The following is a 7,585-nucleotide window of genomic DNA, read 5'->3' on the forward strand; positions in this document are numbered from 1 at the left end:
ATTTCTTCCCCCAAGGGTTCCAGCTGCTCTTTCCCCCAGGCCCTGCCTGGGCCACACCGATCCCCATGCAGAGGCCACGACAGAGCTGCCATGTCAGGGTGAGCCCTGGGCTTTTGTCTCACAGAAGCAGCCCTAAGGTGACCGCAGGTCCCTGAAAACCCCAGCCAGCCCCAGGTGGGATCATGGCCCACGGATTACTCCCACAATGCTTGGGAGGCAGCTCTGCTCCCCACTGCCCTGGCACAGGGTGCAGAGCCACCTCCTGGGAAACACGTGGCTGGGATTCTCTCTCCTCATGCTCTGCCAGGACCCCAGTCTCCATGGGCTGTTCCTCCTGCCTTGCAGACCCGGAGCAGCCCTGGGAAACCCTCCTCCTGCTCCCCTGCAGCTCCCACCCCTGCCCCCCTGCTGCCTTGCCAGGGATGTCAGTTTGGGTTGTGTGCGGGGCAGTACTTGTGGGCAGGTACGTGAGGGCTTGGAGCACCGAGGATGAGGGCACTGTTCCCTCAGCGCTGTTAGAGGGCCAGGGGATGGAGAAAGCTTCCCCACAAGACGCGTGCGCAGCCAAAAGCTGGTCCAGCCCCTGGCCTGGAGAAGGACCCATCTGGGAGGATGCTCATGTGGGCACATTTCCATGGCAGTGGAGATTTTGTGTCCCTCCACTAAAACAGGTGCTGCTGGGAGCTGAGCCAGGGTCCCTCTCCCTCAGCTGGGGTTTCACCTGCCCCAGCACCCACGGCACAGAAACTTTGTGCAGAAGCCAGGCTGGGAGAAGAGTTTGGCACCTGGGCAGGACCTGGCGCCCAAACTGCCCAACTGCCCTCCCTGTTCCCGCTGGTGGGTCTCCGCACTCCACCGGCTCTTCCCAATGGGCTTCTCTGCTGCAGGCTGGAAGGTGCGTTGGGTGTCTGTGGCAGGATTGCCTGTGGGGAGTAGCTGCAGCTCCATAGTGCTGCAAACAGCAGGATCTGGCCCTGGAGCAGAAGTGGAGAGGAGGCAGACGTTGCCAACATCCTCTCCTATTGCAGTGTTGTCCCATTCCCTTCTGGGAGCTCCTCCACCCCTGGGCTGACCCTGGGGCACCTGGAGGGGGGGGGGGTGGGGGAGCCGAGGTTCACACATCCCTCTGCCCCACCCCGAGAGCCTTCCTGCTGGCAGCCCCCATGGGAGAGCAGTGTTTCCAGGGCAAGACCCCCACAATGATGCGTGACATCCATGGGCATTGCAAACACAGCCTGGAGAACTCCCACTGGGATAAGCTCCAGCCCTGCATCTCAGAGAAATAAGGTATAAAGGTGAAGTAAAGAAGAGGGGAGTGTTATCTTCTGAACACGGGATGGTGGGGGCCTCTGGACAGTATGGACACTGATCTGCACACTCCAGGTGCCCCAAGTGGGAACTGGGGAGAAGAGCCCAGTGCCTGTCCGGTGTGACTGCCCCACCAGCTCTGCCCTCCCACAGGTGTAATATTTCTCCCATAATCTGGCACCTGGTAGAGGTTTGCCTCTTCTCCTTGAGGAAATAAGCCCCAGGCGTGGGTGTGCTTGAGAGGGCAGCACCACTGAGCAGAAAGAACCTGTTTCATGCATTTTGGGACCTAACAGGATGGCCCTGCCAGATGGGTCCCTTCTCTGCATCAAAGCAGGATTGCCACTGTGCCCCAGATCTGTGTCTGCTCCTGCAGCTCCTGATGATCTACCTGAGGGGGGTCGCAGTGAGACCCCAGCCCTCAGCACCACTGCCCCACACTGGGCAGAGCTCGTCGTGGAAAGCCCATGGGAGAGCAGTCTTATTTCTCTGAGTTTGGGCTCCCTGTTCCCAAGGAGGAGCAGTGCAACAGGGCGAGGTGCCCCCAGGCTCTGATGACATCCTAGGGTGTGTGGTGGGGGCACACAGGGGCAGAAATCCCATAACCCCTCCTCTAGTCACTGGGCCTTGCCCTGCACCACTCCTCCCACCAGCATCCCAGGAGGTGAGGTGGACAGCAGGCTTCCATCTCCCTGGGGCTGCGGGTGTGGGGTGGGCTCAGGGACCTCCCCACTCCTCCAGCGCTGAGGCCTGTCCTGACAGCAAAGCAGTGCCCTGGGACAGCCCTGGCTGGGGTCTCCGTGGCAGGGTGGCTGAGCACAGGAGCTGTTAACTCCAAGGCTGAGAGCCTGACCACACGCAGGGGTGGTGTCTTCATGGTGGTAAACATGGGGCAATTGTGCTGCTCAGCTGCAAGAAGTGCCTCTCCCTGGGACTGGGGAGATGGTGGCCTCCCTGTGGGCAGTGTGCCCTGGTCTGGGAACTGAGGTTGAGGTGAAGGATGTGTGTGAGGAGGGGAGCAGTCTGTGCACCAGTGAGAATGACCATGAGGAGAGAGACAGAGTCTTTGCAGAGACCCCTGAGTGGAGAGATCCCGATCCCTGTGGAGCAGGGAAGGAGACCCAGCTGGAGAACACCCCAAAGACACACTGAGTGGAGAGTCCTGCCCAGGGAAGGCTGGGGGCTTGTGGTGCAAGAGGAAGGCTCCTTCTAACCTGTAGATGTGCAGCTACAGCGCACGGGCAGTGCTCTGGCAAGAGGGGAAGGAGCAAGGAGGGCCAGGGCAGGATGGACAAAGGCAGACGGGCTCTGCAAGACCCTAAGGGAGAAAAGCATTGCTGAAACCCATGGTTGAACCAGGGACCTTTAGATCTTCAGTCTAACGCTCTCCCAGCTGAGCTACTTCAGCCCTGCCCCAGCAGCCCTTGTCCCTGTGCCACCCGTGCCAGGCCACAGCCTGACACACGTGAGGAGAGCTCCTTGGGGACATTCCCAGGAAAAAGCTGTGCCCAGTGCAAGCAGAGTGGGCCTGGCCTCTCCCTGCCCCTGTGGTCAGGTGGGCTCCAGTGCGGGGTGGGTGCCAGCTTACAGCGGGAGTGACAAGATATGTGTTGGGCCTTAAATACAAAGGTGATGGTTGCAAAGTCAAGTGAGCAGGCCAGGCACATGCAGCTGCAAAGGCTGAGGAGAAAGAAGTGTGGGGTTGGTGGCAGACCCCTCTCACAGGAGAGAAGCCCAGGGGAGGAAGAGCTCGTGTTGGTGCCATAGGCTTTTGCTTCATTCTTGCCTGAGCAGAGCTTTTGTTCAATGTTGGGAGACCATATGTAGGGGGAAAGGAGGCTTGGAAACCTCCAAGGGTCTGGGTTGCAGAGCCTCCAAGATAACCTCTTCCAGTGTGTAGTGACCTCATGGTTATGACCTCATGGTCCTCATCTCCTGCCTGAACGTTTTTCCAATTTTGTCCCTTGCCTCTCCTTTTCCCACCATCCACCACGATGAAGAGCCTGGCTCTATTTTCTTAGCTGCCTGACAGGTACTGAAATGCTCCTACAAGGTTTCCCAAAGCCTTCTCGTCTCCATACTGGACAGTGTTCCCTCAGCCTTTCCTCAGGTGGGAAGCTCTCCAGCCCCCTGCACGTCTACACATGCCCGACTGTATTGGTGCCTCTACTGAGCTTGCTCCAGTTGATCAATGTCCTTCCTGTACTGGGGGCAGGAGGCCCCAAACTCAGTGCAGTACTGGGCATGTGGTCTAGCAAGCACTGAATGGAAGGGGAGAATCCTCCCCCTCATCTCCTGGCCATGCTCCTCTTCAGACAGCCAGGATGCTGTTGGCCTTCTGGGTTGCCAGCGTCACCGCTGACTCATGTGCAGCTTGTTGTCCACCATGACCCCAGGGCCTTTTCTGCTGAGCTGCACCCCACCCAGGGCTGTTGCCCAGGGTTAGGCCAGCCCAGGGAAGACTTGGTTGAAGATGAGGGGTGTTGAGGGAAAGGATTAGGAGGTAGGTAGGGCTTAGATTTCTGGCATCTGGTGAGGTTTTCAGCTTCAGTGATCAGGGCAGGGCTAAGGATGAGAGCTCACCTTTCAGGGTTAGGTGTTAGGGTATAGGCAAAGGTTTAGGGTGAGCTGGGCAGTGCCAGGCCTGAGGGCAAGGATGTGGCACTCGCGTGTATTTGTCCTCAGAGTGACCGGGGAAAACCTCAGCTGCTGATGACCAAAGGCATCACCATTCAAATGGGCTGGGAATTAGCACTGAGCCCCTTGGCAGGGCACATCCAAGGGCTACACGACACAGGATGTCTCTGTCTCCTTTCTTTGTCACCCTGAAGTCACTTGCCTCTGTTCTTCTGCTCTAATCAGCCCCAGAGAGGCTCACGTCAATCTCCTGAGGGAGCTTCCTCACCCAAACCCCTCAGCACGCCCCACTAAACCCCAAGACTCTTTATTCCTCCCATAGCTCTCCAGACTCAGTAACTTTCCCCTGGGAGCTTGTTAGAGTGCAGCAACTCTAATTAGTTTATTCTTGCATCTTAATTTCTGTCCAGTTGCAGGGGGCTTTTAGAACAGGCTGTTTCGAGGATGGGTTTTGCTAAATATAATGATGTTAACAACCACATGATGTAACACAAGTCATTTCTTTCTCAGTTATACCTCAGAAATGCTTTGAACATTGACAAATGATTTTTCTGTTGACTGTAAAATGTTGCCCACAACACCCCAAATTCATTTGCTAGAGGTGGGCATGGGCTAAGGAGGCACAGGAAGATGGGCAGGGAGATCACTAGAGGCATGAGGTCGTAACAAGGCTCTGGGCTAGAAATTTGGCCAAGAAGGTGGAAAAGTTGATTTAAACTGCCAAACTCTCTTTTAGCCAACTTGCTAATTGTGTGTATATTTATAATTTCCTATCTATTTGTCTAGCATATTTCTTTTATGGTCATCGCTTGAGGATAGACCTTAGTGGAGGCTTGGACTTGGCATACAGTTGAGGACTTCATTGTTTTTGTTTGTTTTTTTTTTTTTTAATAATTTGTTTCATATTTTACTTCCGTTTCTTCAAAATTAATAAGATCCTGTGACTATTTACAGTCAAGTCTCAGGGTAAATCAGGTGGGAATTGGTGCAAAGGAGCTGTAACATTCAGCTGTGAACATCAGTGAGGAAGTCTGATGTAGAAGAATGCAAGTCCCAGGCAGCCCCTGAGGGAAATGGTGGGGCTGGGGAGGTGGGGAGGAAAGTTCCCATACAGTGGGGGACCATGAGGAGACCGCTGTTGCTACATTTCCTGTCCTCCTTAGAAGACCCTCTGAATTGGAGAAAGCTTCTATCACTTCTGTAAAATTAAAAAAGGATAAAAACCCTTCAAAATGAAAAAAAAAAAAAATTACGAAGTTGTCATTAAAATCTTCCACTTTAAGTAGACTCCTGAAGCCTCTCTAATTAGCTGTACAAGCCTGGAAGTCCTGAAATAATTGATGGAAGAGATGTGGCTCCTTTGGGTTTTCTGCACTTTAATGAGACCCGGGGTGTATTTGGTGCTTGAACCTCAGATACTGAGAGGAGCTGAACCAACCTCTGAAGGGGTTACAATCAGAAGCAAAAGCCAAAGTGTCTTGGAGTGTTAATTGGCCCCTCTGAGGCCCATTACAGACCAGGTGTCCCCATGGATTAGTTAGAGAAGAAAATTGGAGGCTGTGAGTACAGGTAGGCAAAGGCACTGTGCAAGGGGAGCTGATGCTGAGTAAAACTTGATATATTTTATCATGCAAGTGGTCATCCCCAAGAAGGGGGATCCTGTCCCTCACACTGGCTCAGGGCTCTTCCTGGGGCACTGTGGGGTGGGGTGGGCAATGCTGAGTGGAGGACAGTGGTACCACAGCTCCCAGCCTCCCTGGGGGGCTGCAAGGAAGCCACGAGGCCCCAGTTCCATGCGATTATCATGTCTCCTTCAGGCCTTGGTAGCAGAGACAACTGCCATAGCCAAGGGGACAGAGACCCCCAGGCTGTGGACACCCAACCTATGGCATCTCCCTGCCTTTCCTGAGATCTCTCCTTCCTCCCTGCCTGTTCCTTGGAACACAAAGCATTGCACTGATCCAGGCTCTGGCTGACCTCTGGCACCACAGCACTACCCTTCAAGGGACATTTCTTTCTCCTCCTGTCCAGTCTCAACCTCCCAAGCTGCACTTTGTGATGCTTTTCCTTTCTCAGGTGGTTTCCCACTACAAAGAAAAGGTCCAAAATCTCTGAAAACACCCAAAACTCCTAATTTCAAGCTACTCTTTTACTCCCGCACGACCTTCCACACCATCAGGACAAGGAAGCCCAGGTCCCTCAGCCACTCCACACCTTCATGTGCTTCATGCCCTCTAAACCCACCTTTGCAGACATCCTCTGGGCACTCTCCCATTCCTTCCTGCTCCTCAGAATGGAAAGCCCAGAGAATGTTACAGGTGTGGCCACACCAGTGCTGAGTCGAGGGGGATGATAACTCCCCGTGTCTCGATGGTCATGCTACAATGCAGCTCCGTATGCAGGAGCTGGCTCTATTCATGGTGAGCCTTTACCAGCGGCACATATGGCATCACTCACAGTGCCCAGGGCCTTCTCCTCAGACTCACTCCTCTGCTGGTCCAGTCCCACTTTGCCCCTTCTCCTTGTACAACTTGAGGTTCCTGCTGGCCAAAGCCCCAAGTATCTCAAGGTCCCTGTGCACTGAAGCTCCAGCACATCAGCATTTAAGGCATGTGTGCAGATGGTTCCTCTGAGAAGACAATAACTTGAGTGGATGTATGGCAGTATGGGTAAGAAAAAGAAATGCTCATTTAATGGAAGTGATGACGAAGGTGGAAAGCACCACTGTAACGATGAGTAGCTCATCCTCAGTCACAATGAACTTCACAGGAAGACAATGAGCAGTGAGGTTGACCTAAATCTATGTGCCTCAGAAGGTCAGTACCACACCTTATTGGGCAACAATAAGGTCAATTTCAGGATAGAGTGACAAAAAGCAGCATTTGCTGCTTTCCAAAACTTGCAGCAAACTCCTGCCAGCAGGCAGCGGACAGATGCAGAAGCCACCCTGACAAGAATGTTGTGCACGCTGAAAATCTTTTTGGTTGAAGGCAGACGTGACAGGGCTGAGCAGTTTGTCACAACAGGCAGAGCACAGCCTGACATTTCCATCCTAGTTCATGTGACTGCAAAGAACAGAGAAGGAATTGTTGCTTGCAAAAGGCCTGGATCATGAGCATGACCCATCCTTTGGTCACAGAGGCAAATGATCCAACCAGCTGGTGTGCATGTCAGATGCAGAGGGCAGTGGGGCCCATAAGAACTTGCCTATTTGACAAAAAGGGTTACAAGGAGCCAGGCTTACCAAGAAAGGCAATCTGCAAAGTCCTGATTTCAGCTGGGACAGAGTTAATTTTCTTCCTAGCAGCTGGTACAGTGCTGTGCTTTGGGTTTAGGGTGAGAACAATGTTGAGAACACAGGATGTTTTAGTTGTTGTTGAGCAGGGCTTATCCTAAGTCGAGGATTGTTCAGTTTCCCATGCTGCCAGTGAGGGGGGCACAAGAATCTGAGAGGGAGCATGGCCAGGACAGCTGACCCAAACTAGCCAGTGCTATTTGATACCACAGGACATCAGGCCCTGTATATAAAGAGGAGGGAGGAAGGAGTGGGTTGGCCGAGATGTGGATCACTGCTTGGGGGACCAGCTGGGCATGGATCAGTGGGTACAGAGCAATTGCACTGGGCACCCCTTGTCTTTTT

This window comes from Tyto alba, unplaced genomic scaffold, assembly GCF_018691265.1.
Source record: "Tyto alba isolate M040663 unplaced genomic scaffold, T.alba_DEE_v4.0 Super-Scaffold_20, whole genome shotgun sequence".
NCBI lineage: Eukaryota > Metazoa > Chordata > Aves > Strigiformes > Tytonidae > Tyto > Tyto alba.